Source organism: Mauremys mutica, chromosome 2 (assembly GCF_020497125.1).
Source record: "Mauremys mutica isolate MM-2020 ecotype Southern chromosome 2, ASM2049712v1, whole genome shotgun sequence".
NCBI lineage: Eukaryota > Metazoa > Chordata > Testudines > Geoemydidae > Mauremys > Mauremys mutica.
Genome location: NC_059073.1, coordinates 166,399,940 through 166,423,510, shown reverse-complemented (window position 1 = coordinate 166,423,510; position 23,571 = coordinate 166,399,940). Strand labels below are relative to the sequence as shown.

Sequence of the window (23,571 nt, the reverse complement as noted above, 5' to 3'; positions counted from 1 at the left end):
AAACTTTTTCACTAGTAGGGTGGTGAAGAACTGGAATGGGTTACCTAGGGAGGTAGTGGAATCTCCTTCCTTAGAGGTTTTTAAGGTCAGGCTTGACAAAGCCCTGGCTGGGATGATTTAGTTGGGTTTGGTCCTGCTTTGAGCAGGGGGTTGGACTAGATGACCTCCTGAGGTCCCTCCAACCCTGAGATTCTATGATTCTAAGTGTCTGAATCTGAAACCGCAGTGGCTGCAAAATCATGCGGCTCTGGGTAAGCAGCACATGTAGGGTAGTTCAGGGTGCTGTGATAGTATTCCACCCAGCATGTACCTACTATCCACAAAATTCCAGCAAGGTCTTCAGAGCTGTCCAATAACAGCATAATACTTCAGTATTAATGTAAAAGAAAAACTTTATTGATAATGTTCTTTATTGATATTGAGTCTTTCATTATGCTGCGGAGTGTTGTTGGTTTATGCTATAAGAAGAGACAATAGTTAGCAGAGCTTCTAGTCAGCAGAGGATTATAGAAATAGAAAAATGAGAAGTCTGAATTCAGAGAGCTTAAGCAGGAACTGAGTGATGCAATGCAAATGACTAGGAATATGAATTTAAATGAGGAAATTTAAAATGTCCTTCAGAGACTGGTAAATAGAGAGAAAAATTATTTTTGTTTTGAATTTTAAATTCAGCTGCCAATAATGTTCACCCAAGTTCTGTAACCTGACACATTTGCAAAATTCTAGGAAGCAGAGGAACAGTTCCAAAAGGAAAAGTATAAGAACTACATTGTATTGCTGATTATCTTGGTGTATTATTTTGTTAACAAGCTGAGGATGCTCTGACGAGGGGATAAAGAAAATAAAATGGAAAAAAGTTAAACTAAGTGGTCCATGTTACATAGGGCTACATTGTGCCTTTGGGCGTAGCCCCGAGTAAGGGATAGTGCATACGTATGCTGCCCCAGGGGAAGCCCTGGAAGGTGCTATGCCTCAGAGACACCTGTCAGAGGAACAATTTGTCTTGGGGATCCCCAGTTGCACTGCAGGTAGTAATTTGCAAAACCCATTTTTAGGTTATAATCTACTTCACCCACCTACACAGAGGATATGGAGCCCAGTATCAACTGCCTTGCCTTCCCTATCAACTACTTATCCACTTGAGCCCTGAGAAAGCATCCAGTGCATAGTCCTGCTGCTTCCAGCACCTGTAACTAAGATCTTGGTAACCCTAAAACATCCACACAAGTGGGGAGGAATCCATACTTCTCTGCATGGCTAGTTAGGGCTCCTCACAATGTTGCCCCTAACAAGGACCTGGTCCTTTTGCCCTGCAGCAACACTCCCTAATGAAACATCACCATAATTGCAATTCACTTTCAAGTATCAAAGTGATACATGACAGCTCCTTGGGAACCAGTTAGAGTCTGTAATTATAACATAGCATTTGTATAATTGTGATGCCATAATTAATGCTTTAGCAGCAGATACCTGTTTTATAAGGTTTAGAACTTGGCAGAAAAAAAGCTCACATCTGAAATATGTCATGCAGGTTCTTAGTCCAAAAACATATTATTATTTTTTTTAAATATTGGCTATAACTTTTAGAGTTTTTCATTTCTTCTAATTTAAAAAAAATAGAAGAAAGTTTTCCTGTTTTCAGACTTCTTTGAAGATAAATAAAATCTTGAATTTTTTGGGGAAAATTTTAAGAACAACGCAACAGCAAAATAGTGTTTGGCAGACTACCTCTGAGCACTTAGGCAAGTGAGTAACTTTGACTAAAGTGGGAAATCTGACTAAATTTGCATACATGCCTGATTTCTTGATTTTCAAAAGTGCTGAGCCTCTGCAGCTCCCACTGAGATCAAATGGAAGTGTGAGTGCATGGTTGTAAATGTTGTAAGGACTGGACTTGTGAGAAATCCCATGGAGTTCAATTAGGCTACTTATTGTAGTCCCAGAGTTTGCAAATTGCTACTAAAGCTTCACACTGGTGCAAGAATCCACCCACTTAATATAACTTGCTGGATTGTGGCCATAAATAGCACTTCACTGAGTGTTTGTGGAAATTGATCCAAACTGAATATTGTTCAGGATGCAGTGGGAATTTGAGGTTCTTTTCTGATCTGTGGACATAAGTCTCATGTGACCTATAGTGATGAATAGATCCATTGAAGTCTTCAGTGCAAATCTGATATAAATGAGAATCAAGGCCTATATCAGTGGTGGGTAGCTGCTTCCTGCAGCTCTCATTTGCTGGGAATGGCGAACCATGGCCATTGGGAGCTGTGGGCAGCCATGCCTGAGGATGGTCGATGTAAACTAACTGCCTCGCAGGCCACAGGTTGCCCACCACTGCCCTATGTGTTTATGTGATGTCCTCCTTTTACCAGGTGTTGTGACTAGAACAAATTTTGGGGGAAAAATTCTTTTGTGGAAAATATAGATGAAAATGAAAGAAAATTCATTTTCATCAAAATGTTCATGGAAAATATTGATTTTTTCAGCAAAAAATTGAAAACCAAAAATGTTTGAATCTAAAGCTAAATTTTTCAATTTGGAAATGCTGCTGCAGTGTCTTATGGGAGCTGTAGTTTGAATGCCTCAAACCTCTGTTCTCCTGTATAGGCCAGGCTTCCTGCCTTGACTACATCCCCTATGATGCACACTGTATCCTCTTTTTCTGAGCTACTGTGGTACATCATAGGAGTCTTGTAGCTGTGATGCATTGTGGGAGATATAGTAGAGCTAGGAAGAATATATATCTCCTCTGCTGGGAAAAAGTATTAAGTGATCAAGGAACTATAGATGATTGCATGGTGTTGCGAATTATACCTGTAGGCCACAAACCATTCATTTCTAGGCTGAGGCACAAAAACCAAAGATTTACAGTGTCCAAACAACAACGTTTTATTGCACAAGGTTCAAACAACGTTTGAATGTGGTGTCCCCCTGCTAGTCAGGGAGAGACCCAGGCTGCAGATTACATAGAATTTATATAACTTTTAGGAGTGCATGCTACTCTCATGGATCGGAAGCCTTAGACAATAAACAAGCCATTGTCTTATCTTTAGCCTATAACAGCTAATCATTGTCCTCGTGCTGGCTAGTGCACAGTCCAGCTGTTACCTTGCATACTAGAATTTTTCCTTAATTATGTTGTTGCAGCTGTTTTCCTATCCTCTTTCCTGTTTCTGGCTTTATCTTTCTTTAATGCTGCCCTTGGGAGCTGTGTAGGTGATGTGCTTGCTTTTAGTTAATGATGGATACAAAATAGGGGAACTTACAAAATGGAGTCGCTCATGCTAATTACCCTTAACAATGGGCAACCTTAATTTTGGCATTTCCTAATTTCTGAGTGCTGCACTTTGAAACTTTAATGTTTTTTAACATTGTTTAGTTTTGTTTTGCTTTTTTTAAAAAAAATCAAAACAGGTGTTTATATTTCCCTTCTCCCAGCCCAGCAAACTCAATTTGAGATTTCAGAGTCAAACTGGATTATATTTTGTTCTCACACCTTGTCGGGGTTCTTCGTTGTCTGACCGCAGAGAGACAAGCAACAACCTCAGGTCTAGTAAAAGATTCTGCAGGCCAAATTGGATCATCATTACCCATAGGCAGCCCTATTTTATTAAAACTATGCTCTAAATGTTAGCAGAGCAACCCCATTGCCTTCAGTGGGTTTACACAGCTCTCTCTACTTAGAACTTAATTAGCAATTCTGCTGATGACACACAAGAAGTTCAAGCTAACTTTAAGGAATCTGCTGCTGTCTGTAAGGACATAGCTTTCTTTTACATTTTGAAAAAAAACAATGGAAGTTTTGGATAGTTAACATTCCGCAACAACAATTTTTTTGAGATTACAGGTGGTGCCCCCTAAAGTTAACATTGCCTGACACTTCCTATGATAAGACTCCGTTTTCAGTTGCTTATAAATTTTACTGAACTTTAACTGTTCAGGCAGAAATTTTCCATGCTGGGTGTCTGCCTCAGGTTGAATTTTTGGGAAAAGTTTCAGCTAAACAGTTCAGCCATTTCCAGGACTGAGATTAGGGAAAAATATAAGATATTTGACGTGTTCAAAAATTCTTACAAATGTTTTGTTGAGAAGCAGTAGCACTTTCACATTTTGGAGCACAGGCTTTGCAATGTGGCCAAGTTATAAATCTTTGAAAAATCTTAGTTTGCACAATCTCAGTAGATATTTTTTACAGTCTGGCAGCTAAATTCTCTGAAGATTCCAGCTGCACTAAGAATTCTCCAGCACAGGATTGCAGGGGCTGAGCAAGACTTCCTGCTAAATGTTGTAGTGCCAAGCACAGTAACTGAGAGCAGGGAGAGTGTCTCTCCTGTGCTGGGAGTTGGATGATGAAAAAGTGGAACAAAGAGCTAGTTGGGTAATAAGAGACAGGACTTGGGCACAGACAGGTTGTCAGGAACAGAAGGAGTAAGGTCTGTTACCAACAAGGCACACTCCACTGCGAAACCTGGAATAGAATGCAGCATACATGAGTCTCCATGTAACTCTGTAACTGTCAGCAAATATCTGGGAACCCAGTGGCAAAGTGTGTGTTTCTAGTGGTTGGTCCACTCTGAGGATGATGTCCTACTATTGCTATTATTTACTCCATTAGCTCGAGTAGCAGAGGTCTATGCAGCAGTTTTAAAGCTTCTAACCCTGCTGATGACTCATATGAGTGTCAATATGAAGCCACATGATAGAATCTCTGTTTTTTCAGCTTGCTTTTTTAAAGGCCTAGGAAATCACACACAAAGGGCCAGGGGCGGCTCTAGCAATTTCGCCGCCCCAAGCACGGCGGCACGCCGCGGGGGGTGCTCTGCCGGTCGCCGGTCACGCGGCTCCAGTGGACCTGCTGCAGACGTGCCTGCGGAGGGTCCGCTGGTCCCGCAGCTCCGGTGGACCTCCCGCAGGCACAACTGCGGATGCTCCACCGAAGCCGCGGGACCAGCGGATCCTCCGCAGGCACGCCTGCGGGAGGTCCACCGGAGCTGCCTGCCGCCCTACCGGCAACCGACAGAGCGCCCCCCGCTGCATGCTGCCCCAAGCACGCGCTTGGCATGCTGGGGCTTGGAGCCGCCCCTGCAAAGGGCTACATTTAAAAAAAAACATTAAGGTGGAAAGGGCAGGGAAAGTCCCACAAACTGGAGCAGGGGCAATGTCCTGGGCAGTAGAATGAGGAAGGAGGAGGGGGAGCCAAGATGGACTCAGCATCCAGATTGAGGCCCGCTGTCAGAGGGTCACCTCCCCCTGGGCTACAGGGGTTGATTTCCTCAAAGATCACTTGAAGGCCCCTGTCTGCTCTTTGCCATCAGCGACTGAGGCGAGTTCCATCTTGGTGCTAACGGGGGGACAGAAAGCAGAATGATGGGGCTTTCTCTGACACTGCTTCCATAAGGGATTCCATGAGAGGGGTCTCATCGCCCTCCTCCTCCCCCTCTTCACTGTCAGATCCTCCTCAGCCAGCTCCAACTTCTGGACTTTCTCTGGGGCAGAGGAAGCAGGTAAAAATCAACAAAAAGGGGGCAGGGAAGTCAGGTAGTAAACTGAGGAGGAAGCATCAAACTGCAAGGAGGGAAGGCCACATGAGACTGGGATAGGTAGCAAACTGTTAGAGGGAGCGGCTCATGGGCAAGCAGTGGGAGGAGAAGTAGGCCCACCAGCTCAATGCAAACTGAGGGGAAGGAAGGAGGAGGGAAAGTCCAAGGGGAACATGTGCACCCATGTGTGCTTGCAATGGAGTTTCTGATGTAACAGTAGTCCCAGAGACGGAGATAGGAGCAGACCAGCAAGCCAATGTTCTTCAGCAGCAGAAGCAGCGATGAGGGAGTGGATGGAATGTGGGCAGGCTCCAGGCTGCTCCCCGTGCCCCAGCAATGGCAACATTAGCAACAACAGTGCGGATGCTCAGTAGCAGCCACAGCAGCAGTGGCAAATCCCACCCTCAGTGTCACAGGTGTTTACTTGTCCTGGGTCAAGCCAAAACTAAAAGCCATCTCTCTCAACTAAAAGAGAGGAGCCACTAGGTCCAGGCTTCAATTGATTTCTGGGGGCAATAAATGAAAAAAACAGGAGAAGGAGTGAGATCAGAGATAAAGAATCAGGGATCCATAGGAGGACACAAAGCAGAGAACCCCCAACAGTGCCCAGCACTCCTCAAAGGCATCCAGGGAGTCAGTGGACATGGACCAGAGCAACTCTATCCAGAGGCATGATCAGATGAGGGACCAGAAACAGGCCCCAAAGTCCCAGAGCAATGCCCCAGCCTCCCACCCAGCTTCCTCCTGGATAGATGGCCATCTTGGCCAGTGCCAGGAGAAAGGTGACAAGGATGTCCTGGAACTTTATGGGGTTATGGATGGGGTGTGCCTGGATCAGGAGGTGTGGGGAAAAATGCAGTCAGAACCTCAGTAAGAGATTCTGGAGAAGCAGGAAGAGGGGCTGCAGCCTGATGAATTCTATGTAGATCTGCACCAGAGTCTCCCTCTTGTAACAGAAAGGACAGGTGTTGGAGGAGTTCATGAACTGCACCAGGTACATGCCCATGTTCAGAGCTCCATGAAGGAGTCGCCAATGAATATCCCCAGTGGGCCGTGGAACCAGAGTGGAGTACAGACTGGCCCACTGGGGCTCCTCACTCTATTTAGGTGGCAACAGGCCCCACCATGAGGTGACATGAGGGTGAGGAAGTGAATCGTGTGAAACATGAGTGTGTTCAGATATTTTCTGGGTGCGGTACAGAGGCGGAACATCTGGATGGTATTCAGCCGACTTAGGTTGTGTGTCAGGGACGACTGGGGAGACTTACAGGGCAGGGTCATAATGGCAAGGTCCTGAGGGTCAGGAGTGAAAGACAGGTAGGGAGCACGCCCCTGGAGGATCCACTTGAGGAAAGCGAGAGAAGCAGGAGGCAGGGCCGGCTCTAGACCCCAGCGCGCCAAGTGCGTGTTTGGGGCGGCATGCCGCGGGGGGCGCTCTGCCTGTCGCCGGGAGGGTGGCAGGCGGCTCCAGTGGACCTCCCGCGGGCGTGCCTGTGGAGGGTCTGCTGGTCCCGTGGCTCCGGTGGACCTCCCGCAGGCATGCCTGCGGATGCTCCACTGGAGCCGCGGGACCAGTGGACTCTCTGCAGGCACGTCTGCAGGAGGTCCACTGGAGCTGCGGGACCGGCGACCGCCAGTGCGCCCACCGCGGCGTGCCGCCGTGCTTGGGGCGGCGGAATTGCTAGAGCCGCCCCTGGCAGGAGGTAAGGCTGTCCTCACCTCCTGGAGCACACGAGGCGGGACATGCAGGGTGGACAGCCTCATGAGCTCAATGCCACACGATCCACCCAGTCCCTCCTATCATAGTCTAGGAGGTCTCCAAGTCTGGTGGTACCAGTGAGGACCAACCTCCAGTGCACCAAGGGGGATTTCACAACCTGTACACATAGATGGGGGTTGTATATCAGGGGGTTTGTGTGAGGAAGTGCTCCTCCTCTGCACTGCTATGGACCTAGTTGTGGAGACTACGTTCCAGGTCCTAAGAAGGCTCTGGTAAAAGACCAGCAGCTCAGAGAGGTCTCAGGTGGAGATAAAAGAGATGCTGTTCATTTCAGGGCCCTTGTAGATGGTGAAGGAAGGCATGAACCAACACTCTCCATGCCAGATTACCTGCACTATAAAGAAGTCGCTGCAGGGACTGGAGGCAGAAGGTGTAGACTTGGCTGCAGATGCAGACCAAGCCCTGTCCCCATTACCACATGACTGGGGAGTCTCAGGACACCCACAGAGACACAGTACAGCTCCATCCAGAAAAACTTTAGGATCTTCTTCTGGAAGCTGGCCAGGGTTCCTGGTAACGGGCTCAGGGTGTTGAAGGGAAAGGCACTGGAGCAGCCCATTCCACCTCTGTAACCAGTCAGCCACCTTGGAGGGATTGGTGGCTGAAAGGTAAATGCCCAGATAGAGCAGTGGACCCAGGCCCCACCAGATGGCACAGAGCATGGGTGAGAGGGAGCTTTCCTGCCACTCATTCCTGACCATTAGGCCAGAGCTCTTGATCCAGGCAGAGGAGGCTGCAGAATAGATGTCTTGGCAAGCTGCCACCCATGCCAGGTGGTTCTGGGCCACAGGAGGCACATCATTGGTATATACCAATAGGACCACCCACGTCCTGCTCCTGAAGTACCAACCCCATCATCCTGTTGGGGAGGAGATGGTGGAACAGATCACTGGCAATGGTATAGAGCTGGATGGATAGGGGGCAGTCTTGATGCCCCCCTCTATTGAAGGTGGTGGGTTCAATCAAGGTTCAGTTGAGCTTGACCAGATACTCCACAGAGGCATACAGCACCTAGAGATAGCGAAGTGGGTACTCAAACCAAATACCCACAGAGTGCCCATTGAGATACCTGTGATCCATCCTGTCAAACACCTCTTGGTCCAGGAACAGGACGGAGGGCAACACACCATCCCTATATGCTAGCTAGAGTAGGTCCCAGACCAGACAGAGGCTATTGAAGATGGTTCAGCCCAGGACTCTATAGGTTTATTGGGGGTGGATCACATCTGTGAGCATGGACTCCAGCCACACTGAGATGGCTCTTGTTATGTTCTTGTAGTCCATGCTGAGGAGTGAGACTGAGTGCCCATTCCTTAGGTCATGGAGATCCCCCTTTTTAGGCATCAGGGTGAGCATGATCCATCTGCATGACCGGAGGATGTCACAAGTATGTAGGAATGAAGGGGAGGTTTGCAGGAACTGAAAGGAGGGTTCCCTGGTTACGATAGTTGACTGCTGCCCTGGAGAAAAAGATTTTATCACTGCCTCTGCTACAGAATTCTTATGTGATGCTGGAGAGGTCGCTTAAACCAAACTTTTCACAGGTGGTCACTTTGCATGTTCCTCATTTTTGGGGTGACAACTTGAGTCCATTGGGTCTGATTTGCAGAAGTTCTGAGCACTCACAGTAGCAACTAAAGTCAATGGAGCTGTGCTTTGAATGTATAATATGCTCTGTAATGCTAAGTATTACTCAGAAAAATCAGGTCCTAGGCATCCCATTTTGGCCCCAAAAATCAGTGGACACTTCAATTTACCTGCACCTCAGCTCACTATTTGTAAAATGGGGACAACACCATCCCATCACCAGCACCGTGCAATATATTAATGTGTGTGAAGCACTCAAGTACTATAATGATGAGTGAGCTAGAAAAGTCCATAAGGATATTAATAATTCTGTCTTCAGAGCCAGGTTTGAATTAGTGTGCAGTAAATAAAGCCTGACGCCACATTTAGAACAATGAGGATAAAACAAAATTTCCAATAGCTGCTCATTGATATGGATGGCCAGAAAACAACAATTCCTTTTTATGAGAAAGCACAACAGAGACAGGCACTTAGATGGGCATTAGAATAGGTAGTAGTTCAGTGGTTAGGGCATGGATGTTGGAGATCCAGGTTCAAGTTCCTGCTCTAAATTAGGTAGAGTAGGGACCTGAGCCTTGGTCTCCCATGTGAGTGCCCTAACCATGAGGCTATTGGCTATTCTGTGGTGGGTCTTGGTCTCTCTCTCTCGCTCTCATTTTGACCAGAAATTCTTCCCTACACCTGAGAAAATCTCCGGATGACATTTCTGTGAAACATTTTGTTTTTGATGAAACTGTTGTGCGATCTCATGGAGTGACCACCATCCTGTGTACTGAAATGAAGCAGGGTTATTATTGTAAAAATATATGTAATGTAATTAAAGACTGTTTCATAATACGTACATGAATGGGAGCTGAATTGAGGTTGCACAGACCACATTAATTCTAGTATTTCTTAACTTTTGAGCGCTTAACATTGGAACCTTAATCATGTTCTTATAATCTAGGGGTTGTTTTCTTTGTGTGTTTGTGTTTATGTCTGTAAATTAGGTAACAACCAGGCTTTAAGGTCCAATATTTTGTGGCTTACAATGACAGAGAAATACTTTGACGGAACAAGTAAAATGTTTTCAGGATCAGGAAACTTTTCTGAGCACTGGTCTTGGATAACACATCAGAAAGAAATTCAGTTTGTGAGTCACACACCACCACCACCACCCACCTGCATCCAGCAAGCACAATTCCCAGCACCATGTAACGAGGCTACCCAACAGTACAAAGAGCCAGCTTTTCCTACAATGGGGAGTTCTGTTAGTCTAGTATCCTGGCTTATGACCCGGAAAGCTGCCCAGGCTTTGAATACTCTGCCTGAATTTACAAACTAGGGAGCTGCATGTTTTATATATGCAGTGGGGGTGGACATTATTGTTTTATACAACATTAGAAATGTGAACACTCTGTGCATGCAGGGACTCTAATTTCGTAATATTTTTATTGACTTCAGGGTTTTTAGAACTTCATTGATCTCAATGGTAGTGTTATTCTGCATCAGATTTTCGCCTACAGACATCTACTCAGGCCAGAACTCTGTTTTTCCTTTTAAAAGGTTTGTAGGACTAATGACTGAAATATTACTAAGTGCAGTTTGTTTGCAATATTTTGTAAGAGTAGTTTTGTAAAATATGCCTTAAGAAAAACAGTTTGGTAAGTGCAACAACAAATTTCACGTAAAATCTGAATGTTGTAAAGCAACAGCAGGCAAGCAGCTTGCTATAGCTAAATTGTACACAATGAAGCCAGACACTATATTACTGCCGGAAAGACGATCTTATGCTATTTGTGTTTTGCACATCTACAGCTGTAAAAAGGCCATTAGAAAATCCATAAGTTCTTTGGCTCAGAATTGCACTAATTACAGGCAAAAATAATGCACACTAGGAAGAACAATTATATTTTTCAAATATCTTATGAGCTCTGAATAACAGTTAGTAATAACATCAAAAATAGTATTGTACAGTGTAGTAAAGTTTGATCCAAAACTTAGTTAAGAATAAAATTGTCAGACACATAGAAACACATAAACTGTCGAGCAATAGTCAACATGGTTTCTGTAAAGGGAAATCGTGTCTTACTAATCTATTAGAGTTCTTTGAAGGGGTCAACAAACATGTGGACAAGGGGGATCCGGTGGATATAGTGTACTTAGATTTCCAGAAAGCCTTTGACAAGGTCCCTCACCAAAGGCTCTTACGTAAATTAAGCTCTCATGGGGTAAAAGGGAAGGTCCTTTCATGGATTGAGAACTGGTTAAAGGACAGGGAACAAAGGGTAGGAATTAATGGTAAATTCTCAGCATGGAGAGGGGTAACTAGTGGTGTTCCCCAAGGGTCAGTCCTAGGACCAATCCTATTCAATTTATTCATAAATGATCTGGAGAAAGGGGTAAACAGTGAGGTGGCAAAGTTTGCGGATGATACTAAACTGCTCAAGATAGTTAAGACCAAAGCAGATTGTGAAGAACTTCAAAAAGATCTCACAAAACTAAGTGATTGGGCAACAAAATGGCAAATGAAATTTCATGTGGATAAATGTAAAGTAATGCACATTGGAAAAAATAACCCCAACTATACATACAACATGATGGGGGCTAATTTAGCTACAATGAGTCAGGAAAAAGATCTTGGAGTCATAGTGGATAGTTCTCTGAAGATGTCCACGCAGTGTGCAGAGGCGGTCAAAAAAGCAAACAGGATGTTAGGAATCATTAAAAAGGGGATAGAAAATAAGACTGAGAATATATTATTGCCCTTATATAAATCCATGGTACGCCCACATCTCGAATACTGTGTACAGATGTGGTCTCCTCACCGCAAAAAAGATATTCTAGCACTAGAAAAGGTTCAGAAAAGGGCAACTAAAATGATTAGGGGTTTGGAGAGGGTCCCATACAAGGAAAGATTAAAGAGGCTAGGACTCTTCAGCTTGGAAAAGAGGAGACTAAGGGGGGATATGATAGAAGTATATAAAATCATGAGTGATGTTGAGAAAGTGGATAAGGAAAAGTTATTTACTTATTCCCATAATACAAGAACTAGGGGTCACCAAATGAAATTAATAGGCAGCAGGTTTAAAACAAATAAAAGGAAGTTCTTCTTCACGCAGCGCACAGTCAACTTGTGGAACTCCTTATCTGAGGAGGTTGTGAAGGCTAGGACTATAACAATGTTTAAAAGGGGACTGGATAAATTCATGGTGGCTAAGTCCATAAATGGCTATTAGCTAGGATAGGTAAGACTGGTGTCCCTAGCCTCTGTTCGTCAGAGGATGGAGATGGATGGCAGGAGAGAGATCACTTGATCATTGCCTGTTAGGTTCACTCCCTCTGAGGCACCTGGCATTGGCCACTGTCGGTAGACAGATACTGGGCTAGATGGACCTTTGGTCTGACCCGGTACGGCCGTTCTTATGTTCTTATTAGGAAAAGACCAAACTCGAAAAAGAACTGCTTAGCCACATAAAAAACAAAATTATATAAATAATAAAGGACAGATTATAAAAACCTTACTTGCAATGGAGAGGAGTTATGATTTATAGTCCTAGTAACTCTGGCATGAGTAAGTGGTTCAAAATCTGGCCCACAGGATACAGATGTGGAAAAATCCTACTAGGTTATTTAGGCCAGTTCCCTGACAGTGCAGAGCTGTTCTCCACTGTACATTTATGTGGGGGTGGAGGGGGTTGGATTTAAATATATATGGTGAACAGAATTCAATCACTTCCTTGGGAGATTATTTCAGAAAGACAAGATCATGCCTTGAGGTACAGCACTGCATAAAGAGCTGCACAAAGTTGTGCTGCACCAGGAAGAACTCAGGGAAGAAATTATGACCAACTTTCTGTCTGTGAAGCCTATTTGCCTTAGTACTACTAGTCTCAACATAAAGGCTTTGGAAGGACAGAAAACCAGAACTTCTATAATTTATAAATCTTTAAAAATTGTCTATAATTTCTGTGCATCATATTGTCATGATTTTATGGTCCAATATCTTGTCATCTATCGGGTAGAGAAACAAGCCCTGTCTCCCATCGAAATGTTGGATTCCAAACATTCTGGTGATATAAAGCTCTCATTCCCACACCTGATGGTGCATGTGCAAATAAGAGCACAAAGTATTTAAAGTGCTATTGACTAGTCTGTAGTGAAAGACAGAAGATCCTAAGAAAAAAGTCTAGTGTGGACACAACCAGTTTGCAACAACATATTTAAATATATTTTATTTTTCATCACAGTGTGCACATGGTCTGAAACTACCTTTTACATTCATTTCCATTTCCTATCTTTTTTCTCTCTGATGCAGAGAATGTACACAAATTTTTATGTTTCTTCCTCCATAAACTAGATTGGACATACAATTGAAATTTATCAGAAATGTAGTTGGGTTTTTTCTCTGTCCTTAACAGCTGGTTTCTCTGTTTCATTTCAGATGAGGAAGGGAGACAGAGTTGTTTGTTTTAGCAATTGACGTCCTAGCACTGGTAACCAGCACCGTGCAGTATATTCCTGTTGTTTATGATATTTGTCTAGCACTCTGGAAGAAGCAGAAATAACCTCAGCGGCAACAGTCACTTGTTTTCTTAATTCACCAGGAACAGCTGATGACATGCACTGTGGAAGAACAGATAAAACATGATCAATTGGGTCCATTATGAGTGATGCAAGCTTAGGTTTTTTCATCCCCATTTGATTGAAACAGAGCTTCTGTGAGAACCAGTGGACTAATGGGTGAAGCTGCTAAAATTTTCAAATTAAGTTCACACACAGCATACATTGCATTAAATTCATCTGGCCCATTCTTTTATGTTTAGGCTTGCTGAGACATTTCATTTGGTTGTGAATAAAGTGAGGGATTAATAAATGGTTTGAAATGGACTAAGATCGCCTCCCACTGCAAAGAACAATCAAACAACCAAAAAAACCCAACAAACCTTTACCCAGAATTCAGACTGAATACAGGAAAATCTTTTTTATGATTCAAAATATATCAGTTTTCTTTTTCATTTTGATGCATTTCTGTGTTGTAGGTGGGACTGTAAGGAGAAGCACTGAAATACCAAATCTAAAACGTTTCTTGCTGTAATTCAGGCCCAGCTAAACTCAATTTTGTAGACCATAGAGGTATGAATAATTCCAATAAGCTTTGAAGCGCTTGATCCAAATCCTACTGATGTCAACAGAAGGCCTTCTATTGACTTAATTAGGTTTTGGATTAGGCATCAGATAAGAATCCAGATCTTTGGGTGTTTATTCATGGGAAACTTTTGAACCTTTAGAGGTTCCCCGTCACTGTGCAATACTGTTTTTAGCTAATGGGGGTCTTCTGAGCACCAGAAAAGTTCTATAGAAATTAGAGCAAGAGAGCGAGAGAGAGAGAGAGACAGAGATGGGCAGGGGTGGGAGTGGGGAGCATTTCACACAGAAATTTCCTCTTCCTTAAATTTTAGAGACTTTTAAAAACTAATATGATTCTTTCTTTTCAATCTTATTTCTTTCTCTATCCCTTCCTCTTCCACTAAAATCCAGCAATCACATTATCTGCCCACAAGATACAGGAAGCACAAACTAATACTATATACTCATCATGATTACATATAGACATCACTTCAAATTAATCATAAACCTTACTCTACTTAAATTATCTCTGTAACTTTTTACATAAATGTTAGAAGTGGGCAACACTTCCCTTGCTGACACTGCCTGAAGTTAATGAAACACAAAGAAGCAGGTTGGTTATAAAATTATTTACCTCCCAGGAGAGAAGAGTACCTAGATATTGGGGGCAAGGAAAATATTCCCAAACAATTTGGTTCTATTGAAAGCTACTTCTTTTTGTACCAAAAGTAGTTTTAATTTTCAATCCATCCATAAAGTATCTTAATTGCATAAATAATTGATTTTCCCCCAATCTATTGTGATGTATCCGTTTTCCACTGATATGCAATCGAAACATAGATGGGAATCTTCTGCCTTGTGCTTTTATTAGTGTTCATTCTTGTGCCAACTAAGTCATTGTGTGATTTAATTGAAAGCTTTTAAATGGATATTGACAACTGTCCAAAAATTTAAAAAAAGTTCTTTGCTTCAAAATTATGCTATATGTCACTATCTACCTATCCATCTGTCTATTGAGGTGGGCAGTAGTGACACCATAATTAAGGGTGTGTTGAGATTTCCACTTCAAAGAGGATTAAAATCCCTCTGTTTTATATTTTATTGACAGAATTTAAGCTCCAAATTTGGCACAATAATTCTTCAGTTTAAAACTGAATTTTCCATTTTTTAATTAAAATATTTACAAACATTTGCAAATGAAACATTTAATATGTCTCCCCTTTTGAAATTGTGCCCTCTTTTCCTTTTTTGGGGTACCCCTACCTAAATAATCACCGGCCTCTCAAACTCCAAGCTTCACACACAGAGATACTCCCCTTCTTATAACATTTTGGGTACAGGCCACTTTTGAAATGATAAGATTAAACATTTCCCTTATTTGACATAACTGATCTGATCTGACTATGTCAAGAGTAGCCAATGGAACCATTAAGTTCTTTTGGTTATTTTGGTTTATTTCCTGGTGCTGACACACACTGAATCATCAGTTCCACTCCCCTTGGAGACCAAAATGGAGTCAGCTAAGATGTTAAGAACAATAGAGTTTGAGCAGGCAGCTTGGGAAAATGAGACTACTGTGTGGGGATGGTTTTTGTGGGTGACCATGTCTTTGCAGACGGCCTAGAGGGAGCCAGTGTTTCTGTGTTGAGGTATCAGGGCCAGATTTTAAAAGGTTTTGAGGCACCTAATGATGGAAATAGATGGCTAGTGTGAGTTACAGAAGTGCCTAAGCAGGGTAAGCACTTAACTCCCATTGCAAGTTAATTGGAATTATGCATGTAAATACCTTTGTAAATCTGCCCATGAGTGCTTGAAGGACTCTTACTCCACACTGCTGCTTCAATTGCCTGACACACCAAGTCAGCAGGGCCATGGGGAGCCCTTCAGTTATCAAGGCGTTGGCACAGAGCCATCCCAGTGTTGCCACCTCAGCTCCTGGGCACAGCAGGCAGCAGTTTCATGGAGACCTGAGAGAGTTATTGGCACATAAAAGGCTTCCCATATTGCCATTGCCTACCATGTCAGGGAGCTGAAGTAGAAGAAACTGAGGAGCCCTTCAAGTGCCAATGTCTCAGGAAAGACAATTGGTTGGCCTCTGCCCACAGCCAATCCCCCACCACAGGTCACTGCCCTACATGTATTCCTACCCTCCCCAACAACACCTCCACATTGTCATTCACTTCCAGCCTCCAACTCACCCCTGCTAATTTCTCCTTTGTTCCCCCAAGACAACAAGTGGCAGACCCACTGGGGGCTGGGGTGGTGGTGGTAGTGCGACCATGGGCTTGAGCTGGAAAGATTAGCAATGAGAGAAGTGGAGCAGAGAGGAGCAATACTCTGACAAACCATGGGCAAATAGTCAGAATGCAGCTCTTTTCTATTCTGCATTTCCTTATCCTGGTGCCCTTAGAGAAAGCCCCATTTCTAACCCATTGCCCCACCCACACTACCCCACTGTACCCCAAAGTCTCTTCACATATCCCCACTACAATACTGCTCACCACAAATTATTTCATGCCCTCCACACAGTCCTGCTGCCCCAGACCTAACCACAGCTTCCCCCCATGTATTGGCTCTTTGCTCCTAACCTCACACCATCTTTTCCCTCCACGCTTTCCCATGGCCTTACACCACAATATTTAAAAGCTATAGGTGATGAGGGAATAATAGGGAGTGGGGAACAGAAATAATAGAGAGTGGGGAACAGGGAGTATGGTAGAATGGTGGTTGAAGAGTAGGGCTAGGGGGACAGGTGATGGGATCATAACTGTGAAGGGCATGAGGGCAATTCACAGCAAGCACTGGAGACCAAGGTCAGAGAAAAGGGAATTAGGTTCCTAAATTCCTTTGAGGACCTGGGCCATAGTCCCTGAGATAATGTTGTTTCTTCCACAGGCTACCAGAGGACTTCACTACTTCTATCCCTCTGCCTCCCATTTCCAGCTTGGCAACCAGTCCTTCTCTTGAGTCTCTTTTCACCCTACAGGGTTGGACTCAGCAATATTCTGTCTCTGTGATTTGCCCCAAACTTGGCATCTCATTTTGGATGTCTTCCCATCCTTCCTTACTATGTCTTTTGGCTGGTAGATGCCTGAAGCTTCATCTTAGCACTTGTCTAGCATTTCTGAGCCCCCGGTGAAACATCAAACTCATTTCCATCTGAAACCTGACCCTTTCTCTTGCGTTCCACTCCATTCCATCATACTACAGAGGGGAGATACCAAATGTGATGGAGGAGTATGTGTGTTGTACATAACAGAGGAGATAATGTGGAATGAGGTGGAGAAACTTAACTTGTGATTTAGAGATTATATTGTTGGGATTTGACTTTGAGCAACTTTAACTATAAATTAACAAATATTTTTGCTTTTGGAAATACATTCTTATGGGTTGAGTTAAACCTCATTGAAACTGATGGGTATAAGAGCCACCCTTCAGGATACATGTAAGAAACATTTAAACTCCTTTATGGAACCAGATAGCTGAAACAATAGCAGCCTCCATCCCAAACACAAGCAGATGTCACTGCCCCAAACAAAGGCATTTGTGGGGAGAGGGTTTTTTCAGGTTATTGTTTTATGTGTCTGAAAGAGATGCAGAAAGAACAGAGAACGAAAGCAGCAAGGAAACATTAGACACAGACACAGAAGTACTGGTAGTGTGGGCCTGAGGAAAAAAAATTAGAAAGACAGAGCTTTGGGGTCAAGTTCTGGCCAGAAAGGGGCTTCCAACTGTGAGCAAAGAAATTGTCACTTATTGCCTGATTGCTGCTATGTACATTCATTGTAAATCGAAAGAACTGCATCAAAAATACCTGGCTCCATCACCAATTTCTCCTCCGAACCAAAGCAACCTGCTGGACACCAAATTTTAGCTAACCATATGGGTCAAAAAGGTGTAGTAATCAATACAAAATGTTTTCAGTTAACAAAGTTAAAGTCTATGATGATAAGAGACAGTTCAGCTTATGGCTCAACAAAACCTTTACTGGTTTTCCTAGCTGCAAGCAAAAAGTACTAGAATAATTATTTTACTCAGGAAATAATAAGCTGAGAGTCTTTCTCACTCTGCATGTAAGGCATGAAAATTAAGAAGTGGAGTTGACCTGCTTCACAGGGATGAGTGTTTCTGTTTACAGTTTAATTTGCAATACTATGAACATTGTCTGCCACCAAAGGACAAATTTGCATACAATTGCAAAATATATGAATATTGTAAAACAAGTTTAAAATGTGCTTTCTTTCTTAAAATCCAGAAATCATCTATCTTACTTACAAGTTTTCAGATGAAAATAAAACAAAAGTGAATGTGCCTGCTTTTATATTCTCCCTCTTATGCATTAGATTTTCATGCAAATGTAATGTATCCTTCCTCCAAAGACCCGGCTGCTATATACAAAGAGTTTGAAATCCTTCCAAAGCCCATTGAAGTCAATTGAAAGACTCCCACTGACTTCAAAGAGTTTTGGATCATGTCAGAAATTTCCTTCTTGAAGTTTTAAAGACTGAAATCAACATAAAAACATACTAAGTACAGTAGTTAAGCACAGCTGATAAAAATCATTTACAAAAGTACAGTAACTCCTCACTTAACGTTGTAGTTATGTTCCTGAAAAATGCAACTTTAAGTGAAACGATGTTAAGCGAATCCAATTTCCCCATAAGAATGAATGTAAATGGGTGGGGGGGGGGTTAGGTTCCAGGGAAATTTTTTTCACCGGACAAAATATATATATGCACAGTATAGGTTTTAAACAAACAATTTAATAGTGTTCACAGCTATGATGATTGTGAAGCTTGGTTGAGGTGGTGAAGTTAGAGGGTGGAAGAGGGTGGGATATTTCCCAGGGAATGCCTTGCTGGTAAATCAGTGGTTCTCAAACTTTTTGTATTGGTGACCCCTTTCACATAGCAAGCCTCTGAGTGCGACCCCCCCATATAAATTAAAAATACTTTTTTACATATTTAACACCATTATAAATGCTGGAGGCAAAGCAGGATTTGGGGTGGAGGCTGACAGCTCGTGACCCCCCCCGTAATAACCTCATGACCCACTGAGGGGTCCCAACCCCCAGTTTGAGAACGCCTGTGCTAAATGATGAACTAGCACTCGGCTGAGCCCTCCAGGGTTAATACATTGTTGTTAATGTAGCCAGGGCCAGCTCCAGATACCAGCCGACCAAGCACGTGATTGGGGTGGCACCTTGTAAGGGGCGGCCAATCTTGGGGTGGCGGGGCGGCACTCGGGTTTTTGTTTTTTTGGTTGGTTTTGGTGGGGCAGCGCTCGGGGGTTTTTTTTTTTTGGTTCGGTGGGGCGGCGCTCGGGTTTTTGTTGTTGTTTTTGGTTCGGCGCGGTGGCGCTCGGGGGGAGTGTTGTTTTTGGTTTGGCGGGGCGGCGCTGGTTATTTTTGTTTGTTTTGTTTTTGGTTAGGTGAGGTGGCACTGGGGGAGGGTTGTTAAGGCAGGGCGCTTTTTTTTTTTTTTTGCTTGGGGTTGCAAAAAAGTTAGAGCTGGCCCTGAATGTAGCCTCACATTCTACAAGGCAGCAGGAATGGAGGGGAGGAGAGATAGCATAGCAGACAGAGACAGACACACACCTTGTGTGTGGGAGAGAGAGAGAGATACACACCACCCCTTTAAGTAAGCTGACCCACTCTTAAGTGCATTGTCTTTTTAAGTGGATCAGGAAGTTGAGACAGCAGCTGCTGCCCCAGGCTCTCTCTGTCTCTCTCAGTCCATGTCCCCACCCTACTCTATATGGAGAAGAAGCAGGGGTGAAAGTAACTTAAAGGACTTGCTGGTACTCCAGAGTCCTGCGGAGGGGGAGGGGCCTCAACCAGAAGAGGCGTGGCCTCTATCGGAAGAGATGGGGCCTTTAAATCCCGGGGCTTTTAAATCAGGATTTAAAGGGCTCGGGGATTCAGCTGAAGCTAGGAGCTGGACCCTTTAAATCACGCCCTGAGCTACCAGCTGCAGAGGCGGCTGGGAGCCCTGGGGTTTGGGCAGGGGTGAAAGTAATTTATATTTCTTACCCATATGGTCTAATCGCAAGCAACCCCCTCTCCTACATACTTCATGGATCCCTCCCATTGCATGACATGGAGAGAGAAAATAAAGCTACTACTACTACTACCAGTACTGTCTGTAATAAAACTTTACTATTGGAATAAGCCTGAAAAAGTGAAAACTCACTATCACATTTTTCTCCGTGTCTTCCCTCCTCCTCCAGCCAGGCTGTGGACACTAGGCTCCGTGCTTTCTCCCTGCCTGGCACTGAGCAGCAGCTGCAGGGGCTACCCTCTAGCTAGCAGCAGGGAGCAGGGAGACTGGCTGAGGGAGGGAGAAGCCTGCCTCCTGCATAAGAACAGTTTAAACTCAGCTGTTCCCTGCGCGGTTCAGTAACATTTCAAAGAGGATCTGCAAGCAGTTTGGACATCACAACCATGATCCTTTGCTGGGGAGGGAATGGGATAGATTTGAACTTGGAAATAGTTCCTGATTTTGATTTTGATTGTGTTTTTGTGTATAGGAGAGCCCCTCATCTCGGGGGCAGAAAAGAACTGTCCCTGCCATGGTCACACACTGTTCTTATGGAGGCAGCAGCAGCAGGCATCTCAGCCAGTGTCCCTACTGAACTGAGGAGCCTAGAGGAGAACTCCTGCGGGAGGGGACGGGGGAAGGAATGCAGAACCTTGTCTGCAGCATGGCTGGAGGAGGGGGAGGGAGGAGATGAGAAACCAATGTAACAGTGAGTTTTCCCCATCCACCTGCTTTTAGTAGCTCTGGATTTAAGCAGTGGAGCCAAATGCTTGTATTTGTTGTGTATATTAGTATTGGAGACAAGATCCCCTCATCCCGGGGGCAGACAAGGTCAAACACACCCTCTCCACTCCCTGCAGCTACTGTGAGTGAACTTAACAAGGATGCCAGAAACCACTCCTAAGCCCGAGGGCTGAACCACTCAGGGAACAGTTAAGTGAGGAGTTAAGGAGTTAAGTGAGGAGTTCTTATGCAGGGGGCAGGCTTCTTCCTCCCTCAGCCAGCCTCCTTTTCTTACCGGTCCTCCGTACCGGCTTACTTTCACCTCTGAGAAGAAGGGGTAAGTGGGATGTAGGAGCAGGGGGGACAGGGACACCCTGACATTAGCCTCCCCTCTTCCTCCCCTGCACAGCAAGCAGGAGGCTCGGGCAGCAGCTCCAAGCAAGAGGGCAGGAACAGCACATGGCAGTGGGGATGAGGGACAGCTGCAATTGCTAGCTTGCTGGCAGCTGCTGCACAGGGAACTTAGGGGAGCAGGGAGCTGATAGGGGGAGGTGATGTGGGGCTGTCGGTCCACCCTGGTTCCAAGCCCCCACCAGCTAGCTCCACCGGGCTGCTCTTCCTGCAAGCAGTGGACAAAGCAGGCAGCTGCCAAATGACGTTAGAAGGGAGCATTGCACAACTTTAAATGAGCATGTTCCCTAACTGATCAACAATGAAACAACTTTAACCGGGAGGACTTTAAGTGAGAAGTCACTGTATATGGTCTTATGACCAGCTGTTTAGAGAAAAATGGGTTATTAAACTTGACATTCCCAAAGTGGATGCTCAGAGTGGTGGTAATCATGGTGACTGTCACGTCTCAGACCAGTAGCTCATTTATTCTATTAAAATAAGATATGAAACATCCTCCATTTCTATCAGGCTACTTCCCTTAGACCTTCTGAAAATTAACTTGTGTAGTGGAAGGAATCCATTAATGAAATCCATTAATGAAAAACTTCTGTGGAATTCTCAAAGTGAAAGTAACTGCTCGTTATTTCCACATGTAAGTGAATATTTATGCAAATCAGCTCTAAATTTATCGTTTCCATTTGCTATATCTATTTTATGAAGACTATTGTGAAAGAGAGCACTGCAGTGCCAATGCCCTTGCCAGCACCTCCCAGAAGCAGACTGTCCAAGGACCTCAATTATTAAGATCACAGAAACACTTCAGAGTGTTTTCTCAAAGCTAAGGAGACTTCATCTTTTAAAGTTCTATAATCATCAGAATAACCTAGGAAGATACAAATCTCCCAAAACAAAACTGGATCCAGTTTATTGCTTACCTTATCTTTGCATTTATATAACAAAACAAATATTCTAAGTGCTTCACAGCAGTAACTCCAATCATCAGAATCAACCTTGTAAGGGAAACAGGTAGGTATTATTCTCTCTGTTTTACAGATATAGAAACCAAGAGAAGGCGATAAAGTGACTTGTCTAAAATCACATACTGTAGTCTGGATTAGAACTAGTTCTTATCTTGCATGCCGAGGCTCTCTCCTCTCCACCACACTGTCACATCTTGTTTATCAGCTGCCTACCCAAAAGCTGACATTTTAAAATGTTTGTAGCAGTTTTCTATAGAAATGCTGAATCATGAATTTAAGGCTATAGAAAACTTTATAGAAATTAACCTCATATGATTTCAAGCATTCGCCTTTGTTCTGCTTTTGTTGCTGTAGCTCTCCTTTTAGATTTTTTTATCCTATATTTGGACCTTGACAGATGCATTCTTCACTTTTCCTTTTGCCTACAGCCTCCACACAAGTTGATGCTGGAAAGGCAGTTTCTCTCTCTTTACGTGCCACCTGCCCTTAGTATGAGGAAGCTTTGTCTATGCCTACCATGTGTCAGCTCCCTGACTCCACCAGCCACAGGCAACACAAGCACTCCTCTCTTAGCCTACCGAAGATCTGCTGTCTCTCTGCAGGTTAGCAATTGGCATGCTCTAGCCCATGAGATCTCTGAGCATCCCCCTGGAGTGTCCAGCCCAGGTCCACGGGACACAGAATTCTCAGATTCACTGCTTCCAGAGGAACAGTATCTCACCCCCACTGCTTACAAGTTATATCTTAGATCCCAGCTGTGCTTAACAAATAGCACTAGATATGTTTATAGTGTAAACAAGCAAAAGTTTAATTAAAAAAGAGTACAGAGTAAAGAGTTTAATAGGCAGCAGGTTTAAAACAAATAAAAGGAAGTTTAATAGGCAGCAGGTTTAAAACAAATAAAAGGAAGTTCTTCTTCACGCAGCGCACAGTCAACTTGTGGAACTCCTTACCTGAGGAGGTTGTGAAGGCTAGGACTATAACACTGTTTAAAAGGGGACTGGATAAATTCATGGTGGCTAAGTCCATAAATGGCTATTAGCCAGGATGGGTAAGAATGGTGTCCCTAGCCTCTGTTCGTCAGAGGATGGAGATGGATGGCAGGAGAGAGATCACTTGATCATTGCCTGTTAGGTTCACTCCCTCTGAGGCACCTGGCATTGGCCACTGTCGGTAGACAGATACTGGGCTAGATGGACCTTTGGTCTGACCCGGTACGGCCTTTCTTATGTTCTTATGTTCTTAGGCAAATATTGCTCAAATCAGCTTCTGTACCTGATGACTGGAGGATAGTTAATGTAACACAGATTTTTTTTAAAAAGAGTTCCAAAGGCTATCCTGGCAATTACAAGCCACTAAGTCCAACTTCAGAACCTGGCAAATTGTTTGAAACTAAAGTGAAGAACAAAATTATTAGA

The 23,571-nt window shown here is 43.9% G+C and overlaps 1 long non-coding RNA gene across 1 annotated transcript in view; it reads right to left on the bottom strand.

Annotated features, from left to right (window-relative positions):
* Window positions 1-12,474: 12,474 nt before the first annotated feature.
* LOC123363905 overlaps window positions 12,475-23,571 on the bottom strand; it is a 94,500-nt gene continuing 83,403 nt past the window's right edge. The window contains exon 4 of the long non-coding RNA XR_006576937.1: window positions 12,475-13,515. This is a non-coding gene — a long non-coding RNA (uncharacterized LOC123363905). The remainder of the gene's footprint in view (window positions 13,516-23,571) is intronic.